Below are 21,785 nucleotides of genomic sequence, written 5' to 3'. Positions count from 1 at the left end.
GGCAGCAAGGTAACTTGGTAAAAAACATACAGTTTCATTATCCTTTTATTTATTATCATGTTCACTCATGCATTCTCCTCCACCAGCATCATACCAGCTCATAACAGATGAAAATTTTAACAACTGGGCTCTCATATTGTGCTAGAAGCTGTCCACGCCACCTACCACCAGGGATGGAGTCTTCATTTGCAACTAGTTGATGGATAATCCAGTCCCCCAACCCCATTCTACAGCTTGTTTTCTCATACCACTCATAGTGCCAACTGTCCTAGGTTGGGTTTGCTGGGAAGCAGACACTAAGAGAAAGTTAGGAGTGCAACAGTTTTATTCGGGAATAACACCTGTGGTGGGGGAAAAAGGCATGAAACAGGATTTGGTAGTGGAAGGTTTCAGACAGCAATACACACCAGAAAATAAAGCCCAACAGGGAGCTCCAGATTAAAGATCACCAATGAAAGAAATCCCACATTGCACAGAAATGGCTGGGCCCTTGTACTGCATTACCTCCCTGCTTAGTCATAGGTTGGGGGCTACACTGAGGATAGAACGATCTCAGACTAAAAGCTAAGGCAGACCATTACAGAGCTGACAGCTGACAACCGAGTAATGTGTCCTTTCTTGGAGGGAAGTCTGAGTGACAGATATATGTTTGCTACATATGATAAGTGTATGGCAATTTCTTATAGAATTAAGTGAACTGTTTTCTAAAGTGACTGTGCTATTTTGCGTGTCAAAAGCAGTGCATGAGAGCTCCAGTTGTTCCACATATGATACCTTTCTCCATTTATTTTGGTCTTTAATTTTCCTCAGCAATGTTTCATAGTTTTTAGTGTAAAGACCTTATACTTGTGAAATATATACCTAGGTCACCATGATTTTTAATACTGTTTGAGTTCCATATTTGATGTGAAACTCCAATAGTTTGTTGATGGCATATTGAAATATAATTGATATTTTATATTGACCTTGTATTCTGTGATCATGCTAAATTTACTTATAATTTTGGCAGGATTTTTGTAGTCTCTTTAGTATTTTTTACATAGATTATTATTATTGGCAAATAAAAACAGCTTTACTTTCTCCTTTCTAATCTGTATGTATGATTGCACTGGCTAGGGCAATAGTGAATTGGAATCTTAAAGGTGAACATTCTTACCTAAATCCAGATCTTAGGGGGGAAATTGTTGAGTCTTTTTTCTAATAAATATGATGAAATATGACATCTGATCATAAAACTACTGTGTTCTGCTTGAAATCTCTCTCCTTGCACTTAGAATGGGAAGTACTTCCAGGCATAATGCCTACCTGGTGGTCAAAGTGCTTACCTTGCTATTTTTTCTCCTCTCAGAGCTCACAGTGAGCCCTTCCTGTTGTCCAGTGTCTGAGAGCTATTGTTCCCTATGCCATGTCCATGTTCTTTTTGTTTACAGTGGGAAAGTTGGTCTAGTCCAGTACCCAGCCATGGGTAGAAGCAGAAAATACCACTTACTTTTAACACAGATTATAGAGGGAGATGTGTAGAGGAGATAATCTGAGGGGAAAAAAAATCACTTAGGTATTATTAATGGAACATTCTGCAGCAAAACCTATTGTGGAGTCCCAGGTACCTAAGAAGTCATTTTGTATAGAAATAGTCAGATTTTACTGTCTGGAACCAAATGCAGGTTTAAGTGATGACATTTTTTTCAACAAGTCCCACACCACTTTGATATTTTGCCATCTCATCATAAGAGGAGGCAAGTGAGGATAGATGTAATGGAATGGGGAAAATTGCTTGTTCTAATGGCTAGAGCATCTGTAGTCCCACATCAGGCCTCTCTATGGTAGAGAGCTAGCTGCTAAAGGATAGGCAACTTCAGGCACATTTTATTCTTCCAAGCACATGCAAGTAAATGGTTTCAAAGAGAGTAAACTGACCAAAGACAAGAAAAATGATGATGTTATATGGAAGCTAAATTTGTAACCTGCTTGCTTATCACAGTGGAAGTTTTATTTACTGGAACAAGGCCTCGAACTTCACTGTACTCTGAATTTTATAGCTGTCCTTCTTTTGGAGGAGAGTGAGAAGAAAACCATGAACTGTTCTAAGAAGACAAACCTTTTAAAATTATAGTTTTATTATTATAGTTTTCTTTTTTCTTTCATACTTGTCCTAGCCAGTTACCAAGGCCCATCAAGTATAAGTCCAAGATATTTTCAAATCCATCCACCTTTTCCCGTCACTACTGTAGTTCAAACCACAATCATTCCTCACCCGGATTACTCCCACAGCCTTGATCATCTGCTTCCTGGGATCATATACCAGCAGTCAGTATATTCCAAGTATTTTTCATACTTTAAAGTGCGTATGGATCACCTGTGATTCTTGTTAAATTCAGATTCTAAAACTGTAGCTCTGGTATGGTCTAATATTACGCATTTCTAGTAAGCTCCTTGCTGCTGCTGATGCATGAACCATGAACTGAGAAGCAAGTGTAGTCTCTTCCCTAGGCAGCAACATTGCAGATACTGCTTCACAATTCCCAGTTTCTATCAGCACTACTGGAATCTAGCAGTAATATAAGACCCTTTACTGCATTCTGTTCTGTAGAAGTTTATATTGAGATATACAATCTTTCAGATTCTAGAGGGAGGCATTCTTTGTTTTCATTACTGGCCACGTGTACTATGAGACAATGACTACCAGAAACTTCTTGCAATGTCAAGTCTCATGTTCAGTAGATTTGCCCACCTATAATAATATCCACGTGTGGATGGGATGGGATCATTGGATCATTATACTCAGCCTCACCATTTCTTCACCCAGAAACTCAAATAGCATAACTCAGACTTGCAATCTCTTTTCTGAAGAGATACAGGACATTTCCCCATAAACTACTAAGGAGACTTGAAAGAAACTGAACATCTCCAGGCTCTTTCAAGAAGGACTTTGTTATCACAGAGACCAACCATCTGAAATCTTCTGCTTAAATCATTGTCAATTCTTCCAATAACCCTTGCCAAGTAATAATTATACAAGTTTTCTTTTTGCTTTTATTTATTTGGTAACTACTTTGAATCAGGCAGTGGGCTTAATATGTATTATTTCATTCAATCTTCAAAATAATCCTATGAGGGTTTACTTCTAAAAAAAAATTAAATTTGCTCTACAACTGAAGAAACATAGGTTTAGGAGAGTTAAATAATTCACCTAAAGTCACAAAGTTTATAAAGCAAGGCTTTGAAATCTCAGTATAAGGAAACTGTAACCCAACTTTTTAGTCCTGGCCCCATAGTATGTCTCTCTTGTCTGCTTGCATCAAGCCTATGAGACTCTTTCTCCCCGAGAATAATGAAATTCTTCCTCAGCTTGGTCAGTATTGACTCAGAACATGGATTTGAAGTACGTGTGCATTTTGGAGGTCTTTGTATTTTTCTGGTGAGACTGGCATGGCAGGAGGTAGCCAGGATTGATACCTTGTCAGATATGAGAGGATTCTTAATACCAACTCTTCCATTCACTGGTCTATGATTGGGACAACTTACTCAATCTTTCTAAACTTCAACTTCCATATCTGTAAAATAGAGATAGAAATATATCTCTTGCAGAAATTTTGTGAGAAATGAATGGTATAATGCATATTAAATACCCAGCACAAAGTCTACTAATTGTATAGGTTATAATTTCCCACTCATCTCTTTATTTTTTTCTATGCTTGAATGATCAGTTTCTGATAGATACACAATAAAATTTCCAATTGTAATTTTGGGTTTATCTCTTTTCTCTGTAAGTCCGTTAGCCATTGTTTTGAGACTGTAAAAGAGGTATATATATGTTTGTGATGGCTATAGCTTCTTGTTCATTGCTCCTTTTTATAATACGTAACAAATCGTCCATGATCTGATTTCTTTTGTCTTAAAAATTTTTTTGTGTCACTTATACTATTTTAATTCCAGTATCCTTTCATATGTATTTTTGTAATTAATTTTTATGGGAGTATAGTTGTTTTACAATGTTTTGTTAGTTTCTACTGTAGAGCAAAATGAATCAGCTATACATATACCTATATCCACTCTTTTTTGGATTTCCTTTCCATTTAGGTCACCATGGAGCATCGAGCAGAGCTCCCTGTGCTACACAGTAGGTCCTCATTAGCCATCCACTCTATACATAGTATCAATAGCATATATATGTCAATCCCAATCTCCCAGTACCTCCCACCCCCGCTTTCCCCCTCGGTATCCATAAAATACATTTGTTCTCTACGTCTGTGTCTCTATTTCTGCTTTGCAAATAAGATCATCTATACCATTTTTCTAGACTCCACATATGATATTTGTTTTTCTCTTTCTGATTTACTTCACTCTGTATGACACTCTCTAGGTCCATCCTTTTATTTCTTTTTCTTCTCTGATTGCCATGGCTAGGACTTCCAAAACTATGTTGAATAATAGTGGTGAGAGTGGACATCCTTGTCTTGTTCTTGATCTTAGAGGAAATGATTTCAGTTTTTCACCATTGAGAATGATGTTTGTTGTGGGTTTGTCATATATGTTCTTTACTATGTTGAGGTAGGTTCCCTCTATTACCACTTTCTGGAGAGTTTTTATCATAAATGGGTGTTGAATTTTGTCTGAAAGCTTTTTCTGCAACTATTGAGATGATCACATGGCTTTTATTCTTCAATTTGTTAATATGGTGTATCATATTGATTGATTTGCATATATTGAAGAATCCTACATCCCTGGAATAAATTCCACTTGATCATGGTGTATGATCCTTTTAATGTGTTGTTGGATTCTGTTTGCTAGTATTTTGTTGAGGATTTTTGCATCTATGTTCATCTATGATATTGGCCTGTCGTTTTCTTTTTTTGTGATATCTTTGCCTGGTTTTGGTATCAGGATGATGGTGGCCTCATAGAAAGAGTTTGGGAGTGTTCCTCCCTCTGCAAATTTTTGGAAGAGTTTCAGAAGGATAGATGTTAGCTCGTCTCTAAATGTTTGATAGAATTCACCTGTAGAGCCATCTGGTCCTGGGCTTTTGTTTGTTGGAAGATTTTTAACACAGTTTCAATTTCATTACTTGTGATTTGTCTGTTGATATTTTCTATTTCTTCCTGGTTCAGTCTTGGAAGTTTGTACTTTTCTAAGAATTTGTCCATTTCTTCATTTGGTTGTCCAACTATATGCCAGAAAAATGGTTGCCCATTTTGTTGGCATATAGTTCTTGTAGTAGTCTTGTATGATCCTTTGTATTTCTGTGGTGTCAGTTGTAACTTCTCCTTTTTCTTTCTAATTTTATTGATTTGACTCCTCTCCCTTTTTTCCTTGATGAGTCTGGCTAAAGGTTTATCAATTTTGTTTATCTTCTCAAAGAACCAGCTTTTAGTTTTATTGCTCTTTGCTATTGTTTTCTTCATTTCTATTTATTTATTTCTGCTCTGGTCTTTTTGATTTCATTCCTCCTACTAACTTTGGGTTTTGTTTGTGCTTCTTCTCTAGTTGCTTTAGGTGTAATGTTAGGTTGTTTATTTGAGATTTTTCATGTTTCTTGAAGTGAGATTGTATTGCTATAAACTTCCCTCTTAGAACTGCTTTTGCTGCATCCCGTAGGTTTTAGGTCATCATGTTTTTGTTGTTATTTGTTTCTAGGTATTTTTTAATTTCCTTTTTGATTTCTTCAGTGATCTCTTGGTTATTTAGGAGCATATTGTTTAGCCTCCAGGTGTTTATGTTTTTTACAGTTTATGTTCCTGTAACTGATCATATATCTTTGATATATCAATTTTTGTCTTTTTGTTTTTAATCCCTCTGGTATAGTCTTTTTATTTAATGCTTGACTCATTCTTTGAACTATATTTTACTTCTAAAAAATATATAATATATCCCAGTATATTTGTCTAAATGAGTGATTTAACACTTTTTACTATAAAATAATTATTTATTTCACATTCTATTTAAATAGTCATTTGCAATCTCTTTTTTCCCCATGTTTCCTTTCTTTTGGTTTTGATGGATGACATTTTCTTTGTTGGATATAAGGATTAGTGATTTTATTTTTATTTCTTAAGTTGTAACTATTAATTGAAGATCCCTATTCATGCTTATTTACTGCCACTACCTTATTAAATACATCATTTTCTGTATCTTCCCTCTTTCCATTCAAGTAGTTTAGTCCTCTCTTATGTCTCCCCACCCACCCACTCCCAATCACCAAAAGCTCTTAGTCATTAATTCTATTTCTTATATATATAATTTTCATTTCTCTTTCTTTGGTCTTTTATTATAAACATCAATAAACTTCATCAAAATAATTGAACATATCTCTTAATTCACACATCTCTAGTAGTATTTCCTGTGTCTCTTATTTTAGTATTTCCTCTAAAAAGTATTTTACTCTATGTGGAAAAAGATTTGAGACATTTATAATTGAAAATATTTTTATTACAGTTCTACACATGGTAGAAAATTTGGTTCAAAATTATTTTCCTAAAATACAGAAGATCTCCATTTTCTTCTTACATCTTGGGTCACTAGGAACAATTCTGATGCCACTCTGATTCCTGTTCTTTTAAGAGGTAACCTGCTTTTTCTCTTAGAAGCATTTAGAATATTTTCCTTTGATTTTTTACAATATTCCATAATATGCCTAAATTTGTCTAAATATGTTCAAATGTTTCATTTTTCTCCTGTCTGACAGGTTAAACTCAGGTCTTTTTATCTTTAATACTGGCTTTTTATTCATTTTTAATCAATTTTCTCATATCCATTTTTAATTTTCTCTCCTTGTGGGATGCCTAGTGTGTGTTCTGACAGTTTAAATTTAACTTCCTTACACTTTAGCTCTTATTTTATATGTATTTTATATCTCCATCTTTTTCTGGTGTCTTCTGGGCTGAGTTTCAATCTGCTCTTTCAACTCACTATTCTTTTCCCCTAAGCTGGACTCCTCCCCCTACTTATCCTATGTATTCTTTTTTTTTTTAAATTTATTTTTTTATACAGCAGGTTCTTATTAGTTATCTATTTTATACATATTAGTGTATATATGTCAATCCCAATCTCCCAATTCGCCTTTTCTTTTCTTTTTTTTTTTAATTTTATTTATTTATTTTTGGCTGTGTTGGGTCTTCGTTTCTGTGAAAGGGCTTTCTCTAGTTGTGGCAAGTGGGGGCCACTCTTCATTGCGGTGCGCGGGCCTCTCACTGTCACGGCCTCTCTTGTTGCGGAGCACAGGCTCCAGACGCGCAGGCTCAGTAGCTGTGGCTCACGGGCCCAGTTGCTCCGTGGCATGTGGGATCTTCCCAGACCAGGGCTCGAACCCGTGTCCCCTGCATTGACAGGCAGATTCTCAACCACTGCGCCACCAGGGAAGCCCTATCCTATGTATTCTTGACATAAATTATTGTATTCAAACCGGAGGACTCATGGCGGCTTCACTAATGAGAACTCCTTTAACAGAAGGGGTGGTTGTCACCATGGGTATTAGAGGTCTCTCTCTTGCAGGCATTCAAAATTTTACTAAATCAGTTTCTACTTCAATTTTTGGTATTTATTCTTCGTTCAGTTGTAGTCAGAGCTCTAATTCCAGTGTAAATAGTCAAACCTGAAAGTTTTTGAGCAGAAGTCATTACATTCCTCTTCAACAAGCATTTGTTAAAGTGATCCTATATGCATGGTCTGATGCTGAGAATTCTGCCGATTTGATTAAACAAAGTCCCTTTCTCTAGAGAAAGAATTACTTTAAAACTGAAACCTGAAAACATACTCAAGAACATAATCAGCCACATAGGCTCATTAATGAACTAAAGTGTTTATAATATAAATCTTCAGAACCACTTTCTCTGAAGCAATCTATTTTTTCAGGAAATTCATCTCCATCAGGAAAGTTGGAGAGGTGGGGGAGAAGTAGGAGGCAGGAAAAATTTTAGTACCATTGCTACTTTGATCATCCATGTATCCAAAAATGTGAGATGTGTGGCTATAATGATGATATTGATTTTCCTTTAAAATGAATATGCCAGAAAGTACACAGCTAAGGGAATATTGTCCTTCAAAGCAGACACCTTGGGAAATTATTCCTTTATTTTAGCAATGTATCATTGTTAGAAGTGTCTGTTAAAATCTTTCTTAATAGCTATACAAGCTACTTAGGAAAATCAGTATCATTATTTAAAGTCATATCTTGTGTTTTAACTACCACTTTATTGAACAGGGTTAAACCTGAATAACTTTTGGCTGTTGAGCTAATAGTGTAAATAGAAGAAGCCTGCCTTTATAAAACACCAATTTTTAAGAGGAATAATTAAGCAGTTTTTAAAATTATGCCTATAAACATGTGTCTAATCGGTTGGCAGCTCCAAAGTTTTGGGAGTACAAGGAATGAAGCATGCCAGGCTGTAGATTATATGGAGTTATGGAAAAGTCATGCTCGCCTTAAGAGGAGCAATCTAAGTGTTTTATGTGGTATTAAGATGAAGTTCTACCACAACTCTTATACTAATAGTGAATTTATGAATCCAAATTAAATCTTAAAAGGTTGGAATCAGATCAATTTGGTGTGAGACCGCAGATAAGACCATGTAGGATGTATGCTTTATTTCTTCTTGGCCAACAGCTTCTTTCTAATGTTTTGTGGAGTATTATTTTAAGTGTTCTATATAACGGTGCTTTTATGGTTATTAAAAATTATATATGGTATTGCTTAAAAAAATTATTGTGTTCATTCATCATTTCAATTGGTGTATTTTATACATAATACTACAATTTATTTTGTTTATGATTTATTTTTCTTGTCTTATAATGCCAATACCTTCCTTTATCCCCTTTTGTATATCTATTACACATATTCTAAATTATTGGTCCTTTGTTTTAATTCTGTTTTAAATAGTGTATGTTACCCAGTTTCTTTTGAAGTAAGGTACTCCTCCGAAGTCTAAGGTGTTGCTACTTGAGATTGTAAACTCCTGTTCCCTTAGGGGAACCAGCTGCCTTGAATTGTTATTTGTACTGAGGAAGCACCCAAGGCCAGGCCCAGTTCTGTCCGTCCTGGTGAGTTTAAAGGTAGGGCAGAGAGCTCCTTAAAGCACAAAACCAATTTTATCATTTCCATTTGCTATCACCCCATGAGAAAAATCATCTGTCAAGGTTGTAGGTCTTTAAGGCTTAAATGCTTCATTGATAAGGCAGTCTGCATAAGGAGAAAAGGGAGTGTCCAGGAATGAACACGCAGGGAAAGCCGGTCATCCACATCTGCTTTCACTGGCTCCTCACCTCTGAGCACGGTTTCGCTCTGCCCTTACCCCAACGAACCCTGTGCTGGAAGATGCAGTCTGTCACAGCTGAGTCCTGCAATGAAGGAAATAAGACTGTCTCAGAGTAACATGGGGGTCGCCTGGTGCAGTGCAGGATGAAGAATTTTAGAAGATTTTCCCCAACCAGTCCTCTTACTGCCACATCATCCACTTTCTGCCCTTCCTGCAGCCAGTTTCCTCCCATACCTTCTTCACATCCACAACAGTTAGTTCACCATAGCCCTCAGTCTCCCCAATACGTGTCAGATGTTTTTGTTTGTTTTGTTTTTATTTATTTATTTTTAATATTTAAAGTTGAATATATTTTAATTAAAAATAAGTAAATAAAATAAGATTTTAAAAATACATAAATACTTTAAAACTTATTTATTGGGACTCATCTTTCCCCTTTTTTTGGTATAGTTTCTCTGGAGTTTTTTGGGAGGTAGGTAGCTTGCAGCCTGGCTAGTTCCCCATCTTGGTGGGAACCAAAGTCCTCCAAAACCTTTCTGGCCTCTGTGTTGATGCATCAGGCCTCTTGTTGTTATCTGCTGCTGAGCGTGGCTCTTGGCCTCTATACCTGACCCCAACTTGCCCCACCTCCCAATTCTGCCTGTTCCTCATGTCAGCTCTCAATGGAACTGCAAAGTCTCCAAGGATAATATTGCCAAAATATAATACATCTTATACTTTACTTAAAAAAAGAAACTGGAGTTTAATTGAGCTATTTTGTAATAATTGCACTCCTTTTCATTTGCATTTGTTAATTTTCCCTTGAGTGAAAAGGAGGGGAAGTTAGAGGAATAACACTGAGCCAATTTCACATTCTTAGTGTGTTAAGCCTGTGAATAATATGCTGTGTGTTAGAGGATGGGGTAGGAAGTGTGAAGGTCTCTGTTCCAGCTTCTTTTTATTACCATAGACTCAGAAAATATTTGGACAACTAGGAAAGTCCTGGAGAATACTGGCATTCATAAATATTCAGAAATTTCTGGTGTCTGTTCTCTGTGGGGATTTGTGAGTAAGAGGAATGGTTTGCCTGAGTATTGGAGTGTTAAATCATAATCAGTTCCTGTGCACACACACAAAAAGAGAGTTAACAATTGGCAAATGCCTTGAACAGCTGCATTATTGCCTATAAAAAATGGGAATGAAACAAACTCATACCTAGGGTAAATGAGATAGTGAAGCCCGTATACTGCCACCTCCAAATATGATTTTTACTCATCATCAGTAATGAGAAAAACATCTAAATGGCTTTAAGGGACATTTGAAATTTATGTAGTTTGACACTTAAAATTTTTAGAAACATCTAAAATAGCATAAAAATAACCAAACTGTGAAGTTAAAATGTACTTCAGTTCAACCTATAAATCCATGTCAGGAGAGATTTATTTTAGATCAACATCTCAAATACAGTGCTAGTTTAAGCTCTGTAGTCATACTTTTTTAGAACAAAATAGTAAAATTATTAAGGAAAGATACAATTGCCACTCCAGATTAAAACTTTCTCAGGAGTACATCAGAAGCTGCTATTGGGTGTTGGGATATGCTGGCTCACAAACACAAACATTTTGTTTGCTTATTTCACCAGGATCTATCTCAATAGTTACCTTTAATTATGATTCTGCTTATAATTTAGTAATAATAATACTATCCATTAGTGTTCCAGTTTCAAGATGGGCTTGTTTTTGTAAATGTTTCACCACCTGTTGTCCAACTTAATAGTTCAAATTCAGGTACACTGAATTTTTTAAATGATCATTCCAAATCAACTGGCATTGACATTAAAGGCGTTGTAATGTTGCCCATAATGGCAAACTTGCCAAAAATGAATACTCTGCTTTTGTTTATACACTATCAAGAATTTCAAATTCCCACTGGAAAACATTCAGTTTTATACTATTGTAAACCCAAAAAAAAGGATGCTGTGAATTTTAACACATAGTACCAAAAAAAAAAAAAGAAAAAATATATATAAATGAGTTTTGATTTTCTCAAAATGGGCCTTGCAGTTCTACATTGCTTTCCTCACTATTTTATGCATTTGGCTTGCTCTTAATTTACTGATAAATGGAATTTGATTCTTTAAAACCATTTTACCTATTTCTAGCTTTTAAATTGTTTTCTTGTGTTCTGGCAACCGTCATAATCAATTTCCCTTCCACTCAGTAGAGATGCTGACATTAAAGAAAATTTGAGTTAAACCCTGCTTTCTCTACACTCAGGATTGTAATGGCAGTTACCATAGGAGAAGGATATGTAAGTGTTGTTGGGAGGTGGAGGGTGAGGGGACCTGGGACCTCAGAAGGCTTCTGTTTATAAAAAGGTCCCTGGCACAGACTCAGAAACTCTAAATAAGTGTAAATGTGGGCCCTTCAAAAATGAAGCCGACAATTTATTTGAGTAAAAGCCCAATGTAAATAGAATTATAATTAACTCATTTATTTATTTAACAAACCGTTATAGAATACCTACTCTATCTTCAAAGCCCTAAAATAGACTTGCAGGGCATGACACGTTGTAAAGGTTACAGTTTCTACCTTCAAGGAGTTTCTGGAAACAGCAGAATATCTATAGTAAAATGTAAATATGAAAAAGTCACTGGGATTTTGCATGAACTCCCCTGTTCAGTTTCTTGAGGCTAATATAGTAAAATGCTAAAATTCAAATGTTATTCTAGTGAAATAAATTATTCTAATACTTGTAGCATTTACTAATAGATTGGTCACAGTATTCACATGCTGGAATGCGTGTTCTTGTTGGCAAGCCCAACCATCAACCACTCCACACGTTTCTGAGATCCATTATTACATTAACTCTTTACATATGCTGGTGCTTTGAAAGTCACTTTCACCCAGACATTTTTACTTGATTCCTCTAACAGACTTATGTAGGAGGCAGAAGGTACAGAGCTTATAGTTCGGTATATTGGCTCTGAAGCAGTTTATCTGGTTCAAATCCCAGTTTCTAGATTTTATTATCCAGTTTAACTTGGGTGAGCTATTTACACTCTCTGGGCCTCAGTTTTCTTATACAGGAAAGGTAGATAATAATAGTATTCAACATATAATGTTGCTGTGCATATGGAATGAGTTAATACATAAAAGAACAGTTGCAGTGATCTGGGGCATCCTGTTTCAGTTATGTAAAATGTGTTCTTTAGGTTTCACTGCCTGTTCAGGCTATATTGTAATCATATCATGGCTTACTCTTAGAGAAATGATCTATCCAGTTCTCTGATTTTTCTTTAAACCACCATACTAATTTCTTCTTTAACTAAGTGATCTTTCTTACCCAGATGCCTCTGATCTCTTGATCTATAATTCAGTTATGACCCAGTACCTTGTATTCTAATCAGAGATGTCACATTAGCTTTCACTCATATGCTAACTCTACGTAATTAGTAGGGTCTGTCTGGAACTAAGCTTTGAGAAAAATTCTAAGGCTCAGGAAAAAAAATGGTTTCCAGATATGTTACTGATTTGTCCTTTAGTCACCTGAGAACAGGGAAGAGCACAAACATGGAGGTCTGATTTTCCATCCCTGATGTAATGAACCTACTTCTTTTTATTATATTGGGTTGGACAAAATGTTCATTCAGGCCAACCCACTATATAGTAAAAGTTATTAGGATTTAGAAACTTTCATGACTAATTATTTTTATAAAATTGATTTTCAAATCCTTTGCTATATTCAAACTGGCAGTGCAGGAGATGGTTATGTGCAGGGATCATGGTGTTTGGGGTGCAATGGTTAATTATTGTTGATTTCTGGCTCAGTTTAAAAAGATATTTAACACAAAGAAACAGGTGAAATATAAATGATGCCAAAGAATATATGTCTGAGTCCTCAATTAGGGGTTTTGGCAAACTGTAAACAAACTTAAAATTTAAGTTTTAATCTAAAAGAGTGTAGATCTAGAACTGTCTTGTCAGTTGATCGAGATCTAGAATATTAACATTACCCAAGAAGGGCAGAAATTATTAATAAATAACCCATTAAGTTGAAATAAAAAATGTCACCTTAGTCTCATTGTCTTAAATTATGATCATATGGTAAAGTTGCATCATTTAAAACCCAATAAATTTAAGAATTGAAGTAATTCAGACATGCTATCTGAAATTATTATTCTGTGAAATGCTGGATATCACTCCTCCCTATGCTAATTATTAGGGTTTTGAAAGGGAAACTATATACCTACAAAACAGTATATTAATAAGGAGGTTATTTTTGTTTCTCTGACACATAACTTAATTTTTTTGTATTTACAATTCACAAATATATATCTCTTAGAAATTACAATTTAAAAACTCTCTTTAATGTTTTTATAGCCATGTCACTCTGAGTTCTCACTTTGTGGTTCTGATATTGTGGTTTCTTTATTTATATTCACTTTTTTTTTTCACTTTGATCCTTTTCAGATTTTATCATATTTTTCTCTTCCCTGCTTTCTATTTACATTTCACTCATTTGGATTTCTATTTAGCATTTTGTGTGTGTGTGTGTGTGTGTGTGTGTGTGTGTGTGTGTGTTTGTGGCCTCATGTTTACCTTTTCATTTTTGTTTTTAATGGTCCTAATTATTGTCTACCTCCAGATGTGTTTCTTAAGATTATCAATTATTCTTATGATACTTTTTAAAAGACATTTTACTTTAAATATAGCAGTGTGTACATGTCAATCCCCAAACTCTCAATCTTATGATACTTTATCTTTTTCATTTTTTACATTAGATATCAACCTCTATTTCTGGTCACAACTAGAAAGTAGGTGGTTTATATTGCAAACCTTCTCAAGATTTTCCTTCTTATCATCGCCATGGATTAATTTGTAAAGTGGTTTTAAATCTAGTATTTATTTATGATTCCTTCAGGCTTTGTTTGTTATCAGGGATCCTACTGACTTTTAACAAAAAATAGGCATTGCATTTTATGTATAAATCTTGAATCTTTATATTTCAGTGCAAATGAAAGCCCTGATAGACAATGTAAAACTTACGAGGCTATCTTAAAAGACAGCAATCTTTTAAAATAACAGTTCATTTATTCAAACCCCTCTTAAACTAAAAAGTATGTGAGTATCTTTTGGTAGATTTCTGATTTTTGCATGTAATTCTAACATAATTCCATATGTTCTTGGTACATACTAATGTTTTGTAATAAATTTATTTATTGGTAAAAGCATAATTTTTATTGTTTCATTCATTCTTTCAATCTTTCATTCAGAAAAGATTAATGAAATCCTCTGGAAATACTTCTATAAATAAGTATATACTTACACTCATTTGTTCTTCCATTCAACTAGTTGACAGACCACTTGGAAATAAACACACTGATAGGTAATTGGAATTCAATTTTGTAGATGGTGATATATTTGTTTTGAATATTTTTTTAATATGAATTTTATTTTATTTATTTTTTTTATACAGCAGGTTCTTATACTTTAAAATATCAAGATAAAGGACATCTACCACATCCTGTGCAAGGAAAGAGATGATATGAAGGCTTCCAAGTGAAGTTTACACCTAAATTGAACCTTGGAGAATAATAGGAATTGGCCAGCCAAATGATGAGGAGGGAGAGGACAACATATCAGATATATAAGCAAAGGCACTCTATCTGAGACAAAAAGAGGTAGATGAGAGGGAGAGATGGAGAAAGAGACTACAAGCAGACAAGTAGTTTGGAATGCTAGATCTTTGTGCCTAAGTATGTATACGTGTTTATCATGGAGGCAGGGTTGGGAGGGGAACACGTATCTGGGTTAAGGTTTCTGAAGCAGGAGAAATGAAACATTTAATTCCAAAGTTAAACTCTTCAACTGTGTGTATTATGTAATAATAATTAACCGTTATCATGTATTTCACTCTTCGCCAAAAATTCCACATTCATGATTCTATTCATTACTAGGGAGAATCCTATGAGGCTAGCCTAAGATAATTTCCATTTTACCATAAGGAAACTGAAACTTATGAAACCAGAATCACAGAATTTGTAAGAGGAAGAAGAAGGAACCAGTACATCTAAATTGAGCCGTCTCTGCCCGTGCCTGCATCTACACCTGAACCTATATCAATATCTATATTTGTATTCTTACAGTTTACACTACAGTAATACTTCTTACGTAAAATATTGTATTCCTTCCATAATGTGATATATGAGAAAACTGAAATTTCTGTTTGGGGCACAATAGCCACTAGAGAGTAATCTTGAGCCCTTGGATGGGGACAAGGTAAAGCAGAGAATTAATGGAATCATTCAATTCTAGACACCTCAATTGTTCATGGAACCCAGACAAATATTTCCTACTGAATTATTGGCCATACCTTCTATTCATGCAGCACATTGATACGATGGATTGGGAAGAAATTTACCACTTACTGATTGCATGTCTCTGAAAGTCAATTATCATCAAGAATGGTTCAGTAAGCTGGCCTGTATCAACCTGCTCTGACTACAAATTTTTTTTTAAGTTTAGTAATAAATCTACCTCCTTCTATTTGCAAACAATTTTATTTAAAGTTCACACCTATGAAGAATTCTACCTGAAACCAGTTGTCATGGAAAAGATTGCTAGTTTGTTTGTTTTTTAACTTGGCCAAATACATAACTGCATGTGTACAGTTTACAAACTCTACATATCATATCTTAGATATTTCACACCACCTGCACTCCACTAGTTAGAGGTATGATGTATGAGTGTATTTATCCTTTCCTTGTTTCTTTAAATCCTCCCCATTTTATCTAAAGTCACTTGTGTGGCAGGTCTCTACTGTTGATTCAGAGAAGACAGCATCAGGGTATGTTTTGCCTAGAGCTCTGCTTATTCAAGATTATAAACATTCATAAGGCAGTAAACTTGAATTTCAAATAACAGGAGAAGCAGAAGACTATGTATAAATTATAAACTACTTGGTTTCTATCTCTGGAATATTAACTTAAATAAATATGCAGAAATGAGTGGTGCTAGAAATGTACCTGTCATAAATGGGGGACAAATGCTTTCACATCTGTCATGGAAAGAGACATTTTATCAAGTTTCTCAATATCAATCTGGAGGAACACCAGGAAGTGATTTTGGCAGGGAAGAAAATCTGTATTAACAGTGCCAGCCAGTGACATGAAGCAGAAGTTGAAGCAAGACAGAAAAGTGGAAAATACCTTTAGAGACTTTTTTGAAGTCACAGTGGTAGTTAGACAGTTTAGGAGTAACGATGGAAAGCTCTTCCATGCCTGGAGGATAACTGAATTAAAGAGTCATAGACATTAGATATGAAAGAGCTCCATTAAGGTCATCTCATTCATTCTCTGCCAGCAGAGGATTATTCCCTATAGCATAGTCTATAGGAAAATGGAATAATGTTTGAAAAACAAAGAAGACTAAAATGATTTCCCCCAGCCTACACTAGATAGTCATTGCATATCAGAAGCTCTCAAACCACTCATCCTGTACATTATCCTAGTTAGCAAATTAAAATGATGATAGACTTGGAGTCTTCAGGTCTAAATAACAAAGGAGGAATCCTCTGTATCAAAGTCATAGTAAAAGGCATTGATTTAATAAAAAGGGTTCAATATAAATGGAATGAATAACTGAAAATTTATATACAAAGAAGCCCTTCCCCTAGGTGGACATGGGGCTTCAGACACTTATGAGAACTTACCTGTAGTATTATTTAAGCCACCATTTGCAAACCTCTGAAGTTGAAACCTTTTCCACAGGGTTTTAGATAGAGGAAATGCTTTACTCTCTTGCTTGGGAATTGTGTGCCTGTAATGAAAAGATCTCTTAAAGGTGTCCCAGGCATTAAGAATTGAATAACTGAATGTCTCATAAAAGCTAATTGCTGTATCTTGATTGAATGCAGAGTGTCCTGAGACCAGTGAGTAGGAAGTTAAATGCAAAGGACAAAGTACAATGAAATGAGCCAAAGAGTGACATTCAGGAGTCCAAGATCTGGCTCTAGTCTCAGTTTGCTTTTCCAAGGATTTGTTTTTATATTAAGTCTCATTTTTCTAACCTTTCCTTCATAGCTTTTAAATTTACAAACCACAGCATCTGACAAGCTATCCTTAAAATTTATTAATAAAAAGACTCACGTTAAGAGGAGGATACAGTGGGAAGTCTTTCCTACTGAGATTCTCAACTCTCCCTGGCTATGAATGTGTTTTGTACAAGAGGCTGTGTGAGAATGTGAGCCAGCATAGCATACATAGCTAGGTGATACCAAAACTCCCATCCTCAGTGAGCCGACTGGTTCCTAAGTTGCCAGAAAAAGAAAAGGGCAAAACAGGGCATCATCAGAATACGTCTCTTCTGAAGGATCAGCTCCTAGTAGAGAGTATTGTATTGGGGTCAGACCTGTGTAGACCCCTATGGAGTACGGACTGGCTGAACTCAACTGATGAGTGTTTTTATGTGAATAAGAGACAGGCATTTCCACACACTTCATGGTGCTGCTGCTGCTATTGTTTTACTCTTGGCATCAGATGACCGGATCTTGCAGCCCAGTCTGTCACTGATTCACTGTGACAAGTCACTTCTCAGTTTTCCTTTCCCCTCCAGAAATGGAGATAATGACAACAACTGTTCTATGTTTCTCACCATTTATGAAATCTGTAAACCATAAAATGCTATATTTAAGCTTATTATATTTGGAATTATTGTGAGTTGTATTTTCCTGCTCACCTCCAATATTTTTTGCTGACAACGTACCCACGAATCAAAAGCACACTGTTTGCTTTGTGCTTATGTTGTGTTCAAAACTGTGCTTAGCACATACATTGAACTTCAGTTTACAAGGTCCTTTAGTTCCAGATTCTCAATAAAAACAATGGGTGACATATTTCCCTTATATAGGAATGTTCATCATTTTTATATTCCCTAATTTTAGTTTTTATTGAATTACACTATTTCTGAAAAATGGGATGGTGCTTCTCTTTAAACTTTTATGATGCATATGTTTAGAATGGGCCTTCTCCTTTAAAGAGACACTAATTTTGTTCCTTAATTTTACAAGGACTTTTTAACCATCTCTATGTGTCATAATTCTATTTATCCTTTAAGCCCTAGTTAAAATATAATTTTCTTCTGAAGTTTTATTAGATAACTTTAGATAAGAATTTAGAATCTGTCACTGGTCCAAGCTCATAGTGCTCACTGCAGGACCAGCCAATAAATTGAGAGACAGTGTTGGGGCAAGGAATAGCAGCTTTATTCGGAAAGCCAGCAGACCAAGAAGATGGAGGACTAGTGTCCCAAAGAACCATCTTAACGAAATTAGAATTTCGGCTTCTTCTATACTAAAAAGGGAGGCGTATGGCTGGTTGTTGCAAACTTCTTGGTGCCTGAATCCTTTGTTCTTGCAGCTGTCCACAAAGGTCTGGCCACAATGTTCCTATAAACCTCCAACAAGACAAATGTTATTCTTTGTTCTGCAACTTTTAATATCTATATGAATGAAAAGTGTTATACCTTTAAAGGTAAAATCTTGGAGGTAGAACCTTGAGAATGGGCTATCATGTATATTTCAGACTACAGGCAACACTCCTTTACAAAGATGCAGAGGCAGCATGACTAAGCACAGCAAGAGAGCCGAAGGTTAGAGCCAAAGGAATAGATCGAGTATGGAGTCAGGTTTGTTTCTCTTTGTTACAATTCTGAAGTCAGATGACATGAGTTTCAATTTTGTTTGTGTCCCTATTAGCAGTCCAAATTTGGAAAAGGTGCATAGGTTCTCAAAACTTGCTTTTCTTTTAGGTAAATTAGGGTGACAGTAATACCTATCTTATAGGACTATAAGAAAGAATGTATTTTAAAGTGTTGTGCACAGAGCACGTCACCCAATAAATGCCAAATAGTATAATTGTTTCAATTTATTTTCCTCTATACTTCACCACTGTTCAAATACAACATGTAAGTACTTGTATATGTATACATATATAACATATTTGTCTTCTGTCCTTCTATCAATTGAAAGGATGGAAAGACCAACACAGTAATAAAACCCAGGGAAAATGTAACGACATTAGCCTGCACTTATGTATGCTAAAGTCTGATGTGAGCAGTGAGTGTATAATGTTTCAAAGGTTAGGGCAGTGAATGCTATGCTTCAGCTATGCTAACCATGCCTTATAGATATGGAAATTACACAGAAAGATAAAGATAGATAGAGATAGAGACTTTTTAGGTAAAAAATTCTCCAAGATTTGTGCATATCAAATATCGCTGCACTAATAATAATAATTCCATTGAAACAATGATCTTTTGGAGCAAGTCTAACACTGAGATAGACAACATTTACCACTTTGATCTATGATGCATGTGTTATTAGTCCTTTGGGATTCATATTATAAGACAGTTTTCAGTGGATCAATGATATTTACCTCTGTAATTGTATTAAAGGAAAGGAGAGAATGAGAAAATAAAAGCCAGGCAAGAGAATAACATTCTGCTTTCAGCTGAGCTTGGAAATGGAGAGCTAATGAGATGGAGAGTAATAAGAAGACTGTTGCAGGCAACAGAGGTTACAGGGGAGAAATTTCATTTACCAATATCAGAATAATTAGTGGAGGGCTAGGGTTGGATGGGAGGAAATTACAGATTATAGATTTCCATGAGGAAAACTATAAGAAGTCCACTGTAACTTTAGAAACAAGCAAAGAAACGTTTGGAACAAATGCAGTGAAGAGATAGTCAATGGAATTGCTAGGGACAAGGAAATGGTGGTTGTGTGTGTAGGTGTGGGTGTTGCCGGGCTTCTGTGGTCAGCCTCACATAGTACGTCGTAGAACTTGAAATTATGAACCCTGAGAGGCTACTGCTGAAGTGAACTTTGTAGTTAAATTGAAAAACAATCAAGGTATGGAGGAGTTAAGCAGAGGTGCAACTGTGACACAGTGGTGTACGTGGACAGATTTGCAGAAGGGATTGTAATGTGTTTTTAATGTTTTTGTAAAAGCTGTGAAAATCCTGGCATGCTGCCCAGATCATCAAGTCTCCGTGCAAGTAGGTTGGAGGGAAGGTTTGAGATAGTTAGATGAACAGCATGGAGCATTCCGTAAGAGGCTGAAGGGGAAATAAGGTTTATTAATTAGGGGAATTAATTGGAGAGCTGTGACTTTTTCCTCATGTGGTCAAAATGGATTGGGAAAAAGATCTGAAAGGTGTATACAATTTAGTAGGTGAGCTTAAAATGTGATCATCTTGTAACAGAACCTAAGAAATTAGATGCAAAATGACAAAGGCCAAGAGGCATGAAAATCATACTGTACTATCAGTAACTGTCATACTTATATGGTATCATTTAATGATTCGTGTTTCTTAGGGACTTTAGTTCAAATCAGTTCGGTGAAAGAGACTGCCAAATTGCTTAGCAACAGAAGTAAATTAAATGCTATTTCAATGTAAAATGGCAGCTCTTGAATAGATTTTACTAAAGATGCTATTTAGTATGCTATGAATTTCTCCTGATCAAATTTAGAAGCCTTTTCTCTTTTAAACCTTTGAAACCTCATGGACATAGTACTCTTAACAAATACATTTTTCTATTGTATAGTTTTTGAGTTTTTCTTGAGTTCTCTGAGATCTTTTTTGTAATACAGATTTCTGATACTCACTTTAAGATCTCTACTTTTATCCTCTACTTTAATTTCATGGGTTCATTATTTCACCTAATTTCAGATTCCATGTATAAACAATACATCTATTCCTTTTCTCTTATTTTTAGATTATTCTCAAATAATATCCTTCTCAGCTAATCAGGTTGTCTCTTCAGTTTCTGTCGTTGATGATAACAAAGAGTAAAACATATGGATTCAGATAAATAACTTCTCCATTCGATTTGAAGCTAAAATTAATTTTAATTAAATATATTAGGGCTTCCCTGGTGGTCCAGTTTTTAAGAATCCACCTGTCAATGCAGGGGACACAGGTTCGAGCCCTGGTCCGGGAAGATCCCACATGCCACTGAGCAACTAAGCCCGTGCGCCACAACTACTGAGCCTGCATTCTAGAGCCCACGAGCCACAACTACTGAGCCCACGTGCCACAACTGCTGAAGCTTGTGCACCTAGAGCTCATGTTCTGCAACAAGAGAAGCCACCACCATGAAAAGCCTGCACACTGCAACAAAGAGTAGTCCCCGCTTGCCGCAACTAGAGAAAGCCCGCACGCAGCAGCAAAGACCCAATGCAGCTGAAAATAAATAAATTAATTAATTAATTTAAATATATATATATTATTTTACAGTTAACAAGGCACTTTCCTATATTTTATCTCAAATAATGCTTATCATGAATTTGTGAAATAGATGTAATTCTAATATTGTAGATTTGGAAAGAATACAAGACTTGTCTACTATTTTTTAGCTAACTACTTAATGGAGCTCAGGCTTGAGCATTCTGACTGTCAATTTAGTCTTATTTCCTAATTCAATAACAGAATTGTTTTTAAGTTCATATGACATGCCAGATACTATGCTAATGACTAAAATATAAAATATTTTGGT

The sequence above is a fragment of the Eubalaena glacialis genome, chromosome 10 (genome assembly GCF_028564815.1).
Source record: "Eubalaena glacialis isolate mEubGla1 chromosome 10, mEubGla1.1.hap2.+ XY, whole genome shotgun sequence".
Lineage (NCBI taxonomy): Eukaryota > Metazoa > Chordata > Mammalia > Artiodactyla > Balaenidae > Eubalaena > Eubalaena glacialis.
The sequence above is the reverse complement of the archived record's forward strand: the minus strand, read 5'-3'. Positions refer to the sequence as shown.